Source organism: Heterodontus francisci, chromosome 2 (assembly GCF_036365525.1).
Source record: "Heterodontus francisci isolate sHetFra1 chromosome 2, sHetFra1.hap1, whole genome shotgun sequence".
Classification (NCBI taxonomy): domain Eukaryota; kingdom Metazoa; phylum Chordata; class Chondrichthyes; order Heterodontiformes; family Heterodontidae; genus Heterodontus; species Heterodontus francisci.
The window spans coordinates 99,919,193-99,939,041 of record NC_090372.1 but is presented as its reverse complement, the minus strand read 5'-3'; the positions used below and the strand labels follow the sequence as shown (position 1 = coordinate 99,939,041).

The window sequence follows — 19,849 nt, the reverse complement described above, 5'->3', positions numbered from 1 at the left end:
CTAGAACACTGCCCACAAACATCTAACAAGCTCTGTAGTGTGGATTTCACCTTTCTTGGTGGTAATTTAGTTCTGATATCAGCTGAAGGGGATCTCCTGCATCGAGCAACAATGATGTCATCAAGCAGGGTAAACAGCCAAACACCGAAAAATTCTCACAGCAAATCAGGAAGTAAAAAGCTCTGATTATCCTTCACTTATCATTTTACAGAGAACAAAATAAAGATCAAGACATATACATAGGATTAAGCTAGAAGCTGAAATATTAAACTTTAAATAATTTTATTTAAAAAAAATAGACCGAGGGTCATCGGTCGGGCCCTGGCGAGGCAAGGGTGGTCGTTGGGGGTGGGGGGGAGCATTCAAGATTTCACAGAAAAGATATATTAGACATCTTGCTGTGTCAAATAGCATGAAGCTCTGCTTATATCAAAATGTGTCCAGTTCTATAACCGCCAATCATATATCGTGTGCATCAAGAAGCCTAAAAGTGCCTTCACCCAAATGGCAGAATCAAGCTTAAATTAGTCATTTCCTTTTGTTAGCGATTTAAAAAAAGAATGTGAATGCAATGTTTTGTTTCAGTCACAACCATAAATATTAAAATACATTAAAGATATAATTGCCAGAACTTGTACAACACCGACAGTGAAAATAATTCAGAGAGAGAAAGTCAAGGAGAATATCTGGTTGGGCTATTAGCTGTAGCTCAGCGGTAGCACTCTCACATCGAAGTCAGAAGGCTATGGATTCAGTCCCATTCCAGACTTGGCACAAAATCAGGTTGAAACCCAAGTGCAATACTGAAGGTAGTGCTGTACTCAAAAGTGCCATCTTTCAGATGAGATGTTGTGAAAAACTATGCTGGAGCACATTGGTCAGGGAACAACCAATAAATCACCAGGATGATAAATGGTGCAAAGATTGTAGCAATTGGCCTGGATTGTGGTTGTAATGACAGCAAATCTGTCAGCGTTCAGAGTCATTACTGCTAATGCAACACATGTTCTAAAATCCATTCATATGAAAAGAAATTTTAACACCCCCCCCCCTCCCCCCACCTTTTGCTTTGCTAAATTTAATGCCCATGGTTAATGCTTTATTGGCCAATGGAAAAAAACTCACTATTTACCCAAACCTTTTAAAATACTGGATGTTTGTATTATATTCCCACTGTCAATGCCTGCTCCAGTAAATATAGTACTAGTTTTTCTAAAGAGTAAATTACTGCAGGTACTGGAAATCTAAAACAAAAAGATAAAAAATGCTGGAAACACTCAGCACGTCAGGCAACATCTGTCGAGAAAGGACGGTGGGGTTAACGTTTAATGTCAGTAACTCCCAGCCAATTAAGTATTTCCACTAGTTTCCACCCCCCACTGCCCAAGTCTAGGCAGAATGAAGAATTGAAGGAAATTAGTATTAGTAAGAAGGTTGTATTGGAGAAATTAAAGGGGCTGAAGGTTGATAAGTCCCCGGGACCTGATATTCTACATCCCAGAGCGTTGAAAGAGAAAGTGGATGCATCGTCATCTTCCAAAATTCTATAGATTCTGCAACAGATCCTGCAGATTGGAAGGTAGCAAATGTCACCCCACTATTTAAGAAGGGAGGGAGAGAGAAAACAGGGAACTGCAGACCTGTTAACCTTACATCAGTAGTAGGGAAAATGCTTGAATCTATTCTAAAGGATGTGATAAATGGACATTTGGATGATAATAATCTGACTGGACACAGTCGACATGGATTCATGAATGGGAAATCATGTTTGACGAACCTGTTGGAGTTTTTGAGGCTGTTACTAACAGAATTGATAAAGGGGAGTTGGTGTATGTAGTATATTTGGATTTTCACAAGGCTTTTTATAAAATTCCTCACAGGTTGATTAGATTAGATTAGAGATACAGCACTGAAACAGGCCCTTCGGCCCAACGATTCTGTGCCGACCATCAACCACCCATTTATACTAATCCTACTGACCAACGCAAACAGATGGACCGCTGGGTTGAGCACTACCTAGAACTGTACTCCAGGGAGAATGCTGTCACTGAGACTGCCCTCAATGCAGCCCAGCCTCTACCAGTCATGGATGAGCTGGACATACAGCCAACCAAATCGGAACTCAGTGATGCCATTGATTCCCTAGCCAGCGGAAAAGCCCCTGGGAAGGACAGCATTACCCCTGAAATAATCAAGAGTGCCAAGCCTGCTATACTCTCAGCACTACATGAACTGCTATGCCTGTGCTGGGACGAGGGAGCAGTACCCCAGGACATGCGCGATGCCAACATCATCACCCTCTATAAAAACAAAGGTGACCGCGGTGACTGCAACAACTACCGTGGAATCTCCCTGCTCAGCATAGTGGGGAAAGTCTTTGCTCGAGTCGCTCTGAACAGGCTCCAGAAGCTGGCCGAGCGCGTCTACCCTGAGGCACAGTGTGGCTTTCGTGCAGAGAGATCGACTATTGACATGCTGTTCTCCCTTCGTCAGATACAGGAGAAATGCCGTGAACAACAGATGCCCCTCTACATTGCTTTCATTGATCTCACCAAAGCCTTTGACCTCGTCAGCAGACGTGGTCTCTTCAGACTACTAGAAAAGATCGGATGTCCACCAAAGCTACTAAGTATCATCACCTCATTCCATGACAATATGAAAGGCACAATTCAACATGGTGGCTCCTCATCAGAGCCCTTTCCTATCCTGAGTGGTGTGAAACAGGGCTGTGTTCTCGCACCCACACTTTTTGGGATTTTCTTCTCCCTGCTGCTTTCACATGCGTTCAAATCCTCTGAAGAAGGAATTTTCCTCCACACAAGATCAGGGGGCAGGTTGTTCAACCTTGCCCGCCTAAGAGCGAAGTCCAAAGTACGGAAAGTCCTCATCAGAGAACTCCTCTTTGCTGACGATGCTGCTTTAACATCTCACACTGAAGAATGCCTGCAGAGTCTCATCGACAGGTTTGCGTCTGCCTGCAATGAATTTGGCCTAACCATCAGCCTCAAGAAAACGAACATCATGGGGCAGGATGTCAGAAATGCTCCATCCATCAATATTGGCGACCACGCTCTGGAAGTGGTTCAAGAGTTCACCTACCTAGGCTCAACTATCACCAGTAACCTGTCTCTAGATGCAGAAATCAACAAGCGCATGGGTAAGGCTTCCACTGCTATGTTCAGACTGGCCAAGAGAGTGTGGGAAAATGGCGCACTGACACGGAACACAAAAGTCCGAGTGTATCAGGCCTGTGTCCTCAGTACCTTGCTCTACGGCAGCGAGGCCTGGACAACGTATGCCAGCCAAGAGCGACGTCTCAATTCATTCCATCTTCGCTGCCTTCGGAGAATACTTGGCATCAGGTGGCAGGACTATATCTCCAACACAGAAGTCCTTGAAGCGGCCAACATCCCCAGCTTATACACACTACTGAGTCAGCGGCGCTTGAGATGGCTTGGCCATGTGAGCCGCATGGAAGATGGCAGGATCCCCAAAGACACATTGTACAGCGAGCTCGCCACTGGTATCAGACCCACCGGCCGTCCATGTCTCCGTTATAAAGACGTCTGCAAACGCGACATGAAATCGTGTGACATTGATCACAAGTCGTGGGAGTCAGTTGCCAGCATTCGCCAGAGCTGGCGGGCAGCCATAAAGACAGGGCTAAATTGTGGCGAGTCGAAGAGACTTAGTAGTTGGCAGGAAAAAAGACAGAGGCGCAAGGGGAGAGCCAACTGTGCAACAGCCCCAACAAACAAATTTCTCTGCAGCACCTGTGGAAGAGCCTGTCACTCCAGAATTGGCCTTTATAGCCACTCCAGGCGCTGCTTCACAAACCACTGACCACCTCCAGGCGCGTATCCATTGTCTCTCGAGATAAGGAGGCCCAAAAGAAAAAAAAAAAAGAACACTCACCCCATATTCTTACCAAACATCCCCACCTGTCCCTATATTTCCCTACCACCTACCTATACTAGTGACAATTTATAATGGCCAATTTACCTACCAACCTGCAAGTCTTTTGGCTTGTGGGAGGAAACCGGAGCACCCGGAGAAAACCCATGCAGACACAGGGAGAACTTGCAAACTCCACACAGGCAGTACCCAGAATCGAACCCGGGTCCCTGGAGCTGTGAGGCTGTAGTGCTAACCACTGAGCCACTGTGCCGCAGGCCTACACCTGCTCCTACACTCCTAAGTACATTGGTTAGCAAAGGTAAAGCACATGGGACAGGAGGTAATATAATGGCATGGATTCAAGATTGGTTAACAGGCAGACAAGAGAGAGTAGGAATAAACGGGGTCATTCGCACGTTGACAGGCTGTGACTAGTGGGGTACTGCAAGGATCAGTAGTTAGGCCCCAGCTGTTCACAATATATATCAATGATTTGGATGTGGGGACCAAATGTAATATTTCCAAGTTCACGGATGACACAAAACTAAGTGGGAATACGTGTTGTGAGGAAGATGCAAAGCGGCTTCAAGGGGATTGGGACAGACTTAGTGAGTGGGCAAGAACATAATGTGGAAAATGTGAGGTCATCTACTTTAGTAGGAGGAATAGATGTGCAGAGTATTTCTTAAATGGCAAGAGATTAGAAAGTGTAGATGTACAAAGGGACCTGGGTGTCATCAATAAGTCATTGAAAGCTAACATGAAGGTGCAGCAAGCAATTAAGGTGGCTAATGGTATGTTAGCTTAGATCGCAAGAGGCTTTCAGTACAGAAGTAGCGAAGTCTTTCTTCAATTGTATAAAACCTTGGTTAGACAGCACCTGGAGTACTGTGTGCAGTTTTGGTCCCCTTACCTTAGGAAGGATATTATTGCCATAGAGGGAGTGCAACAAAGGTTCATCAGACTTGTTCCCGGGATGGCGGGTCTGTCCTATGAAGAGAGATTGGGGAAACTGGGCCTGTGTTCTCTAGAGTTTTGAAGAAAGAGAGGTGATCTCATTGAAACCTACAAAATATTTAAAGGGATAGACAGGGTAGATGCAGCTAAGAAATTTCCCCTGGTTGGGGAGTCTGGAACCAGGGGAAAGCCACTTAGGACAGAGAAGAGGGGAAATTTCCTTACTCAGAGGGTTGCGAATCTTTGGAATTTTCTACCCCAGAGAGCTGTGGACGCTCAGTCATTGACTATGTTTAAAGCAGAGATTGGCAAATTTCTAAATACCAATGACATAAAGGGATATAGAGATAGTGTGGGAAAAAGGCATTGAAGTGGATGATCAGCCATGATCATATAAAATGGCAGAGCAGGCTTGATGGGCTCAACGGCCTACACCTGCTCCTACACTCCTAAGTACATTATTTATATATTTCCATCCTTAGTGTTATCCTATAAATTCACATTGTATCTTTTGCATAATACAGTGCCCAAAAAACAGAAAAGCACTCCAACTGTGGTATAACCAATTTCTTAGAGGCCTGCTACCCGACCAGAGCCCGACGACGTGTCAGGTTCGGGTAGGGTCGGGCCAGGCCAGGCCGAGTCGGGTCGGGCACACACGGTAAGTGCTCTGTTGGTAAGTATTAATTTTTTTTTTTTTTTTTTAAACTTACCTTAGCTGGGAGTCTGGGACAAAACTGAGTCTGCGCAGTGAGCGAGTGACGTCACTATGACGTCTCGCGCATGCGCTGCAGCTTCTTGCAGGTTTGGTGTCAGGAAGGCAAGTAGAGGGATGGTCGGGTCGGGCTCGGGCCCGCTGTGCTTCAGTCGGGTTCGGGTTGAGTTCTTTTTCCCGACCTAAAGCAGGCCTCTAATGTCTTGTACATATTAATTGCATTCTTTCCTTTATATTTAAATTACCCATAAATAAAACCCAGCACTGGCCCCTGGCATATTCCACTTTGTACAACATCGAGTTACCCTCTCTTTTCTATCCATACTGCTTACATTTTGTCTTAAACTATATGCCTGAAATTTTGTAACGACTCAATGTTCTCAAAAACTATATAGGAGTACACTGCATTTCCTTCATCAATCCAATTGGACAGTTTTTCAAAATAACCACTAAATTTGCCTACTAAGCCTTGCTTTTAATAAATCCATGCTGGCTGTTCTTGATTAATTCCAGCATTTTTATTGCTCACTGATTTTCTCTGAAATAACAGATTCCAAGAGTTGAACTAACTGGCCTATAGTTCTAGTTCATTCTCTCCTCCTTCTTGCACATTGTCAAAGATGAACACTGTTAAGCATCCAAAGACAGCAATCTTTGTTACTTGATATATAATATACTGCTATACTGCGGTACCTCAATACCAGGAAAGCTGACGTACAATTGAACAAGTCGATTTCTACTGTGCTGAAACAATCAATTTTTTAAACTAACATTTTAAACCTTCCCAATATACAATGCTGCATGTCAATTTTACTGTAATGTTACTGGACTACTTACCTTACACAGTATAAACATCATGGAGTTATAATGCAGAATGGAAAATTAAAAAGGGATATCGAAAAATGACATTTAAACAGCGGCAAGAATGTATGTAACTAAAAAACTAATATGGGTCAACATCTTGAAGTGCATTTTACTGAAAAAACACATTTTAAGAGTTTGAAGTGTTAAACAATCCCTGCTTATTAAGCCGTTTGCACAACAGGTCACATTTTGCTAGGCAACAGTTTCTTCCATTTCTTTTCTCCAAGCACTCCTACAACATGCAATTTTGCCAGCTTTTCTGCTGGATTTTAAAATAAGTTACATTTTTAAGTGGACAAGAATAAAATATTTTCAGATCAACTGTCAGCAATGTGTAAAGATTGCAGTAAGAATTTTACTAGCTTCTTTCCCATAATGCATTACTCACAACTGTTCTTCTCAAAATATAATAAAGGAAGTATTTCAACCTGGAGCTTGAAGTTTGGATCAGTTTTGAGCATCTGGATTATTAACTGGGTAATTATACAATTTTTTTTAATCTGAAACAAACTGAACAGTTTTAACTAGAGTCAAATTTTGACTCCTGATATTCGACAGCAGATTAATAACCAGGTATGCAGCTGTTCAAGACTAAAAACAGATTTGGATGACAAAGCAGTTAGTACAATGCAGATCTAGAGAATTACTTGAGGAGAAAAGCTATTATGCAACAGTGGCATTGTTATCATTCAAGCAAGGACAGAAATTAATCACACCACAACCAAAAATGCCAAGAAAGAATAAAGTTTTACTATGGACTGTTACCTAGCCAAATTTAGACACCCAACAACCTACGCACAATATGAACTGAAATGATGTAACTGATAAATTTTTGACTGCATACCATGACTACAGTTATACCTGTTATGCTATGAGAATGTACATAAGGCATGATATATTTTGTCGAATTGGCCACTGTTGAATTTGCTAGCTTGATCTTAGTGGGAACACAAGGGTTAAGGGAGTGAAAAATGGTATGAAAAACCCAGGCAATACACTTGTGTAAATCAGAAATCAGTATGGAATGTCCTGTGTGCTGCATTCCTAAGACAGGATATAGGCAATAAAATGACCAAAAGCCTGTAATCACAAGAAAATCAGGCATGGGATCTGTTCTTATCGCAAACATTCCAATGGTACAAGAGCTATGACTATCAAAACACTGGCAGAATGAACATCATTACGGGAACCTTGTAACTTCTTCTGGTTCCATGGTTATCACTGTGGTCAGGGAGTGAGGAACCTTGAAGGAATACACCTGGATGATTCATAGAGGTACAGACATTCACAACATGGTTGGCAACAGAGTCCATCTTCTTCAACTTTATCACTAGCATCTGCTAGAGACTCAGGCCATGAGAGGTAACTTCACCTAGACAACTCAGAGTTGATCATACAGGTAGTAACGAATTCCTGATTGCCACAGGTTCTGAACGCATGTACGAAGGGGTATAAGCACACCTTCCTTTGTTCTTCACTATGTCGCTGGACTGTTGGCCAACATGTCAGAAGTTACATAGTTTCCCCCAGGCATTTGGCCAGCACTCCAGGTGTGAACAGAGACTAAAGGGGACCAGCTGGGCTAGGTAAGAAAAAAGCTTGAGTGTATTGTTCAGGGAACATGTAACCCTTTGGTCTCCTGATTGAGTTAAAGCAGAAGGCTGGAGGGGAAAGTACCAGTTTTCCATGGTTGAGTTAAAAGGACTGAAGGGAAAGGCTGGGACTATATGGAATATTCAGCTTTGTGGATATCATCCAGACAATTGGGTGTGTAAAGCTTTGGTCTCAGTTTAAAGTAAGACAGGCCAGTTGTCCTGTGGATTGGGAAGATTCAGTTTCTGAGATACTTACAAAATGAAGAGACAATTGACGAAAAAGAGGTCAGTTTGTAAGTTTTATTTTCCATTGATAGCTGATAAACAGACGAATAACACCATGCAGGACCTAACAGTGTGCTATTCATATCCTTGTGATTTTGAAGCATAGTTCCATAAAGTTAGTTCAAGAATGTTGTAACCCTATACCTTTGCCACTGTCATTGTCTATTCTATTTGAGTCTCAATTAAAGGCCTGGTTGGGTCTGGAAACTCAACCCAAACCCGACAGAACCACATCAGACCTGAGCCCGAGTCCTTCCATTTTTTCCCATGCCCGACCCGACCATAGTGCACTCACTGTACTTACCACTTTTGGATGGAATGGAAGGAAGCTGCAGCATGAGCGCAATGACGTCATAGAGATGCTCACTGTGCAGACTCAGAGTCTGGAGTCCGGATGTACATTTCCCTCCTTGACGTCCCGGACTCCCACCTCAGGTAGGCTTTTCAAATTTTGACACTGACTTACTCAACTTCCCTATTCCTCCCAGCAGAGCAGAAGGTAGTACTGTGTGTGCCCAGCCCGACCCGAGCCTGAAAGCCGGACCTGGAAGAGCGACCCGACCCGAACCTGACACACGTTGTCTGGTGCCATTGGGTTCAGGTTGGGTAGCAGGCCTTTAGTCTGAATCCTTGTAAATGTTCACGTGATGCAACGGTAGAAATCCAACTCTTTTTTTAAATAAAAAGGATCTTTGTGCATAAAAGTCAGGGCCAGAATTCTTTGCATAAAAATATAGATGAACACGAAGAAAGGCTTTTATCTATATAGTACCTTCCACAACCACAGGACATTCCAAAGTGCTCGACAAACAATTAAATACTTTAAGACTGGGACCAATGTCCTCGTGGAGAGATTCACTACTGTGATTTGAGAGGGTTTAAACTAAATTTGGGGGAGGGTGGGGGGTGCAAAAAGAGAGGGGACACCAGCATAAAGTAGAAAAGAGGAATAAAAGGTACTGGAGAAGGAATTTATTTGATAGGAACTGACCAAGGAGGACTACGAGGAATACAAAGGCAGCTTTGCAATACATGTGTGTAAACACAGAAAGTGTGGTGAATAAGATTGGTGAGCTACAAGCATAAATTGCTCCGTGGGAATATCATGTGGTGGCAGTAACAGAAATGTGGCTTAAAAATGGTGAGGACTGGGCGCTTAATATTCAAGGATGCAAAGTGTTCAAAACAGATAGGGAAGGTAAAAGGGAGGTGGAGTGGCAGCATTGATTAGGAAAAACATTGTTATGGTCAGCTAAAGAGGGGTCGAAGGGCTTACCTCCTTTCCCCCTCCTTGTTTGACCACAACAGGTTTAATTTTTGAAAGGGGGATGCACTGGCCAATTTAGTAGGTGTTTGATTAGTTACTTCATATGATTATAACAAGAACCAATCGGACAGGTTTTCTTGAGTTTAACGAAGAAAAAGAGGTTAACTTTATTTTACTTAAACTGAACGAAGTAAAATAAAAAAACTACGCTCCAACTTTCACTCACACACACCAGAGGTTCACACACACAAATAGGTTACAGAAGGGAGGGTAGATTGGTCAGGTTAGAGCCCATAGAAAAAAAAGGAGTATACAGTCTGTGGAGTTTGGTGATTCGGCTGGCTTCTAGCTGAATTTGGTGGTCCTGAGGCTTTAGCTTGAAGAGATAGATGACTGATTCGGTGGGTCTCTTGGGGACAGCAGAGGTGGTCAGTCAGCAGGCAGAGTTCAAAGCTTGCAAGCTAGAATGGAGAGCAAGAGAGACCCCACCCCCCCCAACTTGGGTCTGCACAAGTCAGAGTTTCAGATGCTTCTCAACCTGCTGCAGAGAAACACCAGCTTAAAACCACAAATTGGGAGGGGGGGGGGGGGGGGGAAAAGAGAGGGGGGCTTGTCACATGACAGTGATTCAAGCATGGTAGTTAGCAGTGTATTTCTTCTTGCTGAAGAGAACAGGAAGTTCTCTTAAACTTCATAGGTCTTAGTTCTTGCTGGGATGAGCAGACATTTAGTCTCCAATTCACAGGGCTTGCAAAGTAGAATAGAGTGTTGCAAATTAGGTGGCCATCTTAAGCTGCTAGCAAAGTAATCTTTTATCAGTTCCGTTTTAAAAATTTCTTTAAAAATATAAATGCAGGTCATAAGTCAATGGATTACAGAAAATTTTCAACAAAGCACGTTGGCATGACAACATTGTCAATGTTGCAAAGAGAGGATGTCCATTTGGATAGAGTCGAGAAGCAAGAAAAGTATGATCAGGTTACTGAGTGTATCCTATCAGTCTGGGAGCAGGTGGCGAGCTTGCAAGTTAGACCAGTCTTACTTTTATCTCCAATGTATTCCAGCACAGAAGCATGATCTTGATGTTCAGTGCAGCCAAGAATTTGAAGCCAGATGAGAAAAAAAAACACATCCAGGTCTTATCCAGATCTTTACCAGAGCTCACAAGGCAAGGTCAGGGGGATGGGGTTTGTACCATCAGACAGAGGCCATTCAAATTAACAAATAACTTGAAGTTTGGGCTAAAAATGCACCCACTTTTACAATCGGGGAACTTAAACAGCAGAAGAGAAGATTTAGTGGAGAGGAAGAGCAATGAATAACAGCAGATGGCCACGGACAGACGTGAACAGTGAGCAGCTCCCTAGGGAACTGACTGCCCATGTCCTCATGGATGAGTTAGATGAAGAACCCTCATCATCGGAGCTTGAGGAGGCCACAGACTGCCTAGCAAATAGAAGAGCACCAGGGGAGGGACGGAATCCCAGCTGAGCTGCTCAAGCATGGAAAGTCCCATCTATTGTCACACCTTTATGACCTCCTCCTTCTCTGCTGGAAAGTAGGCTCTGTTCCACAGGAGATGCACAATACCAAAAGCATCACACTATACATAAGCAAAGGCACAGAGAAGACTGCAACTACAGGGGCATCTCACACCTTCGTGCCATGGGGAAAGCCTTTGCGAGGGTCACACTTAAAAAAACTCCACTTATTTGCAGAGAGAGCATATGCAGAGGCGCAGTGCGGTTTCCATGCCAGCAGATCTACTGTGGATATGATCTTCTCCATACACCAGCTACAAGAGAAGTGTATGGAACAGAGTATACTCCTTTACCTTACTTTCATAGATCCAAGACATTCGACACTGTCAGCAAGGCAGGGCTCGACAAGATTTTGGAAAAAATTGGCTGTCCACTGAAGCTCCACAGTCTCATCCAATCCTTCCAAGACAACATGCACTGCCTTCTACAGTTTGATGACTCTACTTCCAACAGTTTCGAAGTGAAGAATGGAGTGAAACTGGGTTGTGTCCTAGCCCCCACTCTGTTTGACATCTTCCACGTGCTCCTGACCTTTACCTTCCCTACAGATATGGAAGGAGTTTACTTACACACTAGGTCAGGCAGCAAGCTCTACAATCTATCAAGGCTGAAAGCAAAGACAAAAACACATCACGTCCTGATCAGAGAACTCCTCTACATTGATGATGCTGCACCCATTGCTCAGACAGAAACTCAGCTTTAAAGACTCCTGGACTGTCTCTCCCATGACTGTAACTTGTTCTCCTTGACGATAAGCGTCAAGAAAAACATTGTCATGGGACAAGGTGCTGCATCTCTGCCCCTGATAACTAACAAATGCTCTGATTGGACAAGTAGTAGCAGGCACAGAACATCTGGGTGGAGGAAAACTGCCAAGCTGTTCGGCTGTTAATCAGAGCGTGCATGCATCAAGTCTGGAAGGAGATAAACGTCAAGTGCTGCTAAAGTGCCTAAGGACGGAAAAAGGAAAAAATTCCAAGGAGGAACAGAAGATTATAACCCATCTCATTTTCTTGCAATTCTCTAAAAGACTTGGTGAATTTCAGTGTGTCATTTCTTCTTGTTCCTGTATTTCAAGGTCCACATAAATTGCTTTTGAACACCGCCTGTCCACGTGCTCAGAAGTTTGGAATGAATACTAGTTCGGAACAACATATCTCATCTGCTGTTTACTTCAAGAAATGAGCAAGTGATCTATTAGTTTTTTTTTCCCTGTCAGAGCTCTGATATAAAAATCCTTTTTTTTTACTTTTTCCACTTAACCGATTTAGGTATAGGAATCTAAATGTGTGTGAAAGTGAAGGGACGAAGGTTGAAAATAGGACTTTTTAAAAATTAATGTTGGTCATTTCAAAATTTGATCTGTGCACTATTGCTTTACTTCGTTACAAATTAAGATTTGTTTTAGAATAAACTTAATTTTGTTGTTCAGTAAAGAAACCTGTATTAAAAGTGCGTTTTTTTCTGGGGGAAAATGGTAGAATCCGATTAAATTTTCCACTTGTTGAAACAGTCAAAGAATATGTTGTGACTTGTGGAGAAGTTGGACTGAATTAACAGTGCACTCCTTCCTTGGTTGTAACAAAAGACAAAAACACATGACGTCCTGATCAGAGAACTCCTCTACACTGATGATACTGCGCTACTCGCTCACATGGAAACTCAGCCACAAAGACTCATGGACTGTCTCTCCCGTGCCTGTAACTTGTTCTTGGCAATAAGAGTCAAGAAAACAGTGGTCATGGGACAAGGTATTGCATCTCTGTCCCTAATCACACTAAATAACACCCCACTGGAAGTGGTTAGCAAATTCTGCTACCTTGGGTCCACAGTGACAGACAATCTGTCCCTTAAAGCAGTCGATACATACATAGGGAAAGTTGCTACCACCTTTGGCTGACTTGCGAAATGCACATAGAGTAACACCAAGCTGACCCTTAGGACCAAACTCATGGTTTATAAGGCCTGTATTCTCAGCACCTTGCTATATGACTGTGAAACATGGGCAACTTACAGCTACCAGGAAAAGCAGCTCAACAATTTCCATCTTCATTGTCTGCTGCACATTACGGGTATATCCCGGCAGGACAAAATCATAAATGTGACAGTCCTCTCAAAGGCAGAACTCCCAAGTGTGTTGGCACTAATTAAACAGAGGCAGCTCGGACATGTCCACAGGATGGAAGACGGTCGCATACCCAAGGACCTTCTGGATGGTGAAGTAGCTGGGGCCAGATGACCAGTGGGGCGCCCAAAGCTCCATTTCAAAGATGCTTGCAAATGTGACACGAAGACCCTAAATGTCGACTATCACACTTGGGAGGCATTAGCTGGCGGAAGAGGGAAATGGCAATACATTCTGTGGACTGGTGTGCACTACCAAGATGATCAGTTGCTACAGCAGCTTGGCAACAGGTGCCAATGTCAAAAACAACAACTCACAGCACCACACAGCAGCTTCACATGCAGCACTTGTGGCAGAACCGGCAACTCAAGAATTAGCCTTCATAGCCATTAACAAAGGTGCACCAAGAGAAGACACCCCACTTAAATGGATTGTTTGCTGCGTGTCCACCATCTTTCATAGATGGAAGGATTCCAACCAGCATGGATTTGTAAAACGCAGATCATGCTTGACTAATTTAATTGAACTTTCTGATGAAGGCTGATGAAGGGAAAACAATGGATGCTGTCTACATGACTTTTAAGAAAGCCTTTGACAAAGTACCACATAAAAGGCTGGTTAACAATACTGAGGCTTAAGGAATAGGAGGGTCAGTGTCAGCTTGGATAAAAAATTGGCTTAAGGGCAGAAAACAGCCAGTCTAAGTAAATGGCTGTTTTTCAGACTGGAGGATGATGGACAGTGGTGTTCCCATATATTAAAAAAATGACTTGGACATTGGAATACAGTAAAATTTCAAAATTTGATGATGATACCAAACTTGGAGGTGTGGCAGGTAGTGGAAATGACAATCAACTGCAACAGGGCATGGACAGGCTAGCAGAATGGGCAAACAAGTGGCAGATGGAATTTAATACAGAGAAGTGTGAGTTTATGGCATTTTGGCAAAAGAGATAGGGAGAGGCAATATAGATTGACGGCACAGTTCTTTTATTTTTTAAAATTTTATTTAGAGATACAGCACTGAAACAGGCCCTTCGGCCCACCGAGTCTGTGCCGATCAACAACCACCCATTTATACTAACCCTACAGTAATCACATATGCCCTACCACCTACCTACACTAGGGGCAATTTATAACAGCCAATTTACCTATCACCTGCAAGTCTTTGGCGGTGGGAGGAAACCGGAGCACCCGGAGGAAACCCATGCAGACACAGGGAGAACTTGCAAACTCCACACAGACAGTACCCAGAATTGAACCCGGGTCCCTGGAGCTGTGAGTCTGCAGTGCTAACCACTGCGCCACTGTGCCGCCCTAAAGTTCTAAAGTGTGTGCAGAGACAGAGAGACATGGGGGTTCATGTACATAGATCTTTGAAGGTGGCAGGACATATTGGGACAGTAGTTAACCAAGCATGAAATCTTGGACTTCATAAATATGTGTATAGAGTACAAATGCAGGGAAGTTATGTTGAACCTTTACAAAGCTCTGGTTAGGCCCCAACTAGAGTACTGCGTCCAATTCTGGTCACCACACTTTAGGAAGGATGTGAGGATTCTTGGGAAGGTGAAGAGGAGATTTAGCAGAATGGTTCCAGGGATAAAGGGATTTTAGCTACAAGGTTAGGTTACAGAAGCTGAAGCAAAGGAGATTAAAAAGAGATTTGATAGTGGTGTACTAGATTATGACAGGTTTAGATGAGATAGACAAAGGAAAGCTGCTCCTATTAGCTGATGGTACAAGGACTAGCAGACACAAATTTAAGGTTTTGGGCAAGAGATGCAGTTTGGAGATGGGAGGAAGAATTTTTTTTTTTAATGCAATGAATGATAATGATCTGGAACTGGCTGCCTATGAGGGTAGTGGGAGACGATTAATGATTTAAAGGAAACTGGATGGACACGAGGGAAATAAACTTGCAGGGCTACAGGGATGGTGCTGGGGAATGGGACTGGTTGGATTACTCTACAGAGAGCAGGCGTGGACCCAATGGGGTGAATGGCCTCTTTCTGTGCCATTATGACTATGACTCTAGCTAGCTTGCATCATATATTGTTTCAGAAATAAGGTCACTACCTTCAAGTTTGACCGCTCTTCTCATTCGACTGCATGGCACCAATGCTATTCTATTTGAAAATGGGACATGTAGTAATAAACAAGTTATCAGAGATTTAACAAATTTAGGATTACCAGTGCTGTAAGTGAGCAAACAAAATGAAACACTATGTTCTTTAAAAAATCACTTCAGCTTGTTACAGACACCATTTTACTAGTTTTAAAACTAAAAGTGGATTGTATGAAGTGGTATTTTTCAACAAAAATAGTCTAATAAGACTCCCCTATCTTTATGCATGTCACAATAGACACCATTTTCATAAATGAAAATCCTCAGAAGATCCACATTAGGTAACCAACAATGCAAACATGCTGTGATACACAATGCCGAGACCAAAATTAAAGTTTTTATACAATGCACACTATCAGATTAGTGGTTATTAAAATGTTACCAGTACCACTTAGTACTGTACAAATCACCAACATGCATTATGACAAACACATGAAACCCAGACCTATAAATATTTAAGGTGGTGTTTTAACTTTAAATATCAAATCACTTTGAAAACATTAATTACAATAGGAGCAAATTTAATTTTTAATTACAATATTGGATCCTCAAAGTTAGAGAATAGTCTGTCTCAAATGTACTCCATCAAAACATGGCGAGTTAACAGTTGATCTGCAAAACCAAAATTTTGCCATCCAACCATGCATTGTAGTAATGAACAATATTATTCAGATTTCTCACCATTACCAAGCAGTTTACTGAAAATATTTCCCTGCAGAACTTAATGTATTAAAATATGGTGTAGACTCAAATATACATTACACTTGCGGGTTTCCTTGGGAAGTTTTACTATGTTAAAAGTAGTATATAAATGTAAGTTGTTGTATTTCGACAGATTATCCAAGAAAGCTACACAACCTTTTATGGCCATGTGGCGAGTTGTGTGGGTGGTTACCACTGTTCAACTCCCACCTGACTACAGCAAGTGTTTTTGTTATATGGGTTTTAACCCCTTTGTATTTTATTTGTCATGCAAACAAACAGCAACAGGGTTTTCTCGTAGATTTAAAACAGATTATTTACAGTCATAGAGTGATACAGCATCAAAACAGGCCCACCGAGTCCACGCCGACCATCAACCACCCATTTATACTAATCCTACATTAATCCCATTTTCCCTCTCACATCCCCATCTTCCCTCAATTCTTCTACCACCTACCTACACTAAGGGCAATTTTTACAATGGCCAATTTACCTATCAACCTGCAAGTCTTTGGCATGTGGGAGGAAACCGGAGCACCCAGAGGAAACCCACGCGGTCACAGGGAGAACTTGCAAACTCCGCACAGGCAGTACCCAGAACCGAACCCGGGTCGCTGGAGCTGTGAGGCTGTGGTGCTAGCCACTGCACCGCCCTTTATTGAACAATATGCCTTATCCCAAAATTGTCGCAACTGCACCCACTCGCGTGCCCATGCACAAGAGACATGGAGAGGAAGAGTTTCGGGATTCACTGTAAACCAGCTGAATTCTCTGAGGTCAAGTTCTCTTTAGTTGCAGGCCTGAGGCGTTCGTAGATTTCACTGTTGGGTGAAAGTTCAATTTGAAGAGAGTATCACCTGCAATTCTCTGCTGCATTGTTTGAAAATGTAGAATTTACAGCGGAGCACCCTCTTTTTTTTTTGCTTGTTGGATTTTTTTCCCAGCTCTCAGCTGGACAAGCTTTTGTGATGCTTCTTCCTGGGTCTCCCTTCTCTCTTCAGAGAGCTACTTTTAAGGTCAAAAATGGTTTCACACCCTTGCCTAGTTGGGAGACAGAGATTTTCCTCTCTGTGGTGACTGACAATGGCGCAGGATGTGGCTACTTCACACCTTCTTTGTTTCAGAAGAACCCAATCAATTCAAAAATGTCTCTTGATGGTTTTAGAGTCTGTACAATTGACACCTCCAAGCTTGGAATGTATTCTTTTGTTCATACCAGACAGTAGACAGTTTGAATATACAAACCAGGTCTTTTGACCTTCGGTGGCCACTTTGAAACAGATTGCCTACTGTTTTAAAAGTCCATTTTTATAACTCTTCAGGGTGAGTTCTTGCAGTTTCAAATCACTGCACTTTACGGGAGCATCACAAGCCATTTTCAAAGTGTTCTTCAAAAGAAGCTAGCCAGAATTATTTCAGTACCTAAAGACAGACCTTCAGCACCTCAAAAGAATATGGAACCTTAAACATCCAAAGAGGGACTCTAACAATAAGCGCTGGTACTTTATTAGAGAGCATTCAATTGAAGGCAAGCTATGTTCCCAAATTTAAAGTGGTGGAGTTGCAAGAAGCCAATGATAGTGTAACCAGTCCTTAGAGTATTTATCTTTTTTTTGAAAAAAGAACTGGAAGTTCCAGGAGTTGTGCGAGATCCAGTTGAGGTCCTAAGGCATAGAATTAGGCTATGGTTTCAACAATTAAATCTGGCACAATTTTACTTACTGACAGATGACAACAGCATTGAAGATATAACTACAAGCATTTTACATGGTTAAACCCATCTCCAATTCCCTTGAAAAAAAAACAAGGTCTTCAAGTCTGCCCTATAATAGGAAATCAGATTTAGGAATGTATTAGGAATACAGGAATAGCAGTAGGTCACTTAGCTCCTCGAGCCAGTTTCTCCACTCAACGAGATCATGGTTGATTTGCAGCCCACCTCCATATACTCGCCTTTGCCCCAGATCCCTTCATAGCTTTGGATATTTAAAAAAATCTCCATTTAAAATTAACTGATCTAGCATCAACTGCTGTTTGCAAAAAGTGAAATTTCTACTACGCTTTGCTCATAGATGCGTTTACTAATTTCACTCCTGAAGGGTCTGTCTTTAATTTCCAGATAATGTCCCCAGTCCAAAAGTCCCCAATCAGCAAAAATAGAAAAGAGAGAGAGAAAGAACACAAGAGGAGCAGAAGTAGACCATGTGGCCCATCAAGCCTATTCTATCATTCAATACGTTCATGGCTGATCTTAGGGTTCAACTACACTTTCCCAACCACTTGCCATATCCAGATTCCCCGAGACAGCAAAAATCTGTCCATCCCAGCCTTAAATGTAATCAACAATAGAGCAGCTGCAACCATCTGGGGGAGAGAATTTCAATGATTCACAGCCCTTTGAGTGAAGTAATTTCTCCTCATCTGCGTCCTGAATGATCGGTCCCTTATCATGAGACTGTGCCCCCATGTATCAGATTCCCCAACCAGCGGAAACAATTTCTCAGTGTATACCCTACCTAGCCTCTTCAGAATCTTGTATGTTTCAATGAGATCGCCTCTCATTCTTCTAAACTCCAGAGAGTATAGGCCCAATTCACTCAAGCTCTCATCATAGGACAACCCCCTCATCCCAGGGACCAATTTAGTGAACCTTCACTGTACATCTCCAATGTGTATATCCTTTCTTAAAGGTGGAGACCAAAACGGCACACAGTACTCCAGATGTGGTCTCACCAGAACCCTGTACAATTGTAGCAAGACTTCTTTACTCTTGAACTCCAATCCTCTTGCAATAAAGGCCAACATGGCATTTGCCTTCCTAATTGCTTACTGTACCCGCATGCTAACTTTCTGCATTTCTGTACAAGCACACCCAAGTCTCTTTCAACAATACTTACAGGTTTCACACCAGTGGTTAGCACCGCAGCCTCACAGCTCCAGCAACCCGGGTTCAGCTCTGGGTATTGCCTGTGCAGAGTTTGCAAGTTCTCACTGTGTCTGCGTGGGTTTCCACCGGGTGCTCCGGTTTCCTCCCACCTCCAAAGACTTGCAGGTTGATAGGTAAATTGGCCATTGTAAATTGCCCCTAGTGTAGGTAGGTGGTAGGAGAATGGTGGGGATGTGGTAGAGAATATGGGGTTAATGTAGGATTAGTATAAATGGGTGGTTGTTGGTCGGCACAGACTCGGTGGGCCGAAGGGCCTGTTTCAGTGTTGTATCTCTAAATAAAATAAATAAAATATTCTGACAAAGTGAATAACTTCACACTTCCTTTATTGCCCACTCACTTAACCTGTCTATATATCTTTACAGCCTCTGTGTCCTCCTCACAGTTTACTTTTCCAGCTAGCTTTGTATTTAAGTTTGCTGATGATACATTACTCTCAGTCTCTTGTTACGACCAGGTGAGAAATGTATCTATGGGTCTGTTACTATCTCCACCTGGTCTTATTGTAACAGGATTTAATTTTAAAAACACCATGTTTTGAGCTCCCCTTTTTGTGAATCCTTGTTCACAGTTTTCCAATTATAAGACAAAGAAACCAATTCACACAGGCTCTCTCAGGTTTAAAGATGACGACATTTTATTAAAACTTAAAACCTAAAGTCGAATACGATTCACGCCTACGGATATATGACGCACCCATGCTAGCATGCACACGTGATAGCACATGAAGACAGGGACAGAAAAGAGGAAAATATAGTAGAAAAGGGTTTGAGGCAATATCTTGTTACGGTGCTTTGAGCTTACTGGAGTCCTTTTGTAAGTAGTC

The 19,849-nt window shown here is 42.6% G+C and overlaps 1 protein-coding gene across 1 annotated transcript in view; it reads right to left on the bottom strand.

Moving 5' to 3' along the window:
- LOC137380684 (sorting nexin-13-like) overlaps nt 1–19,849 on the bottom strand; it is an 89,872-nt gene that overhangs the window by 37,182 nt on the left and 32,841 nt on the right. The window lies entirely within an intron of this gene.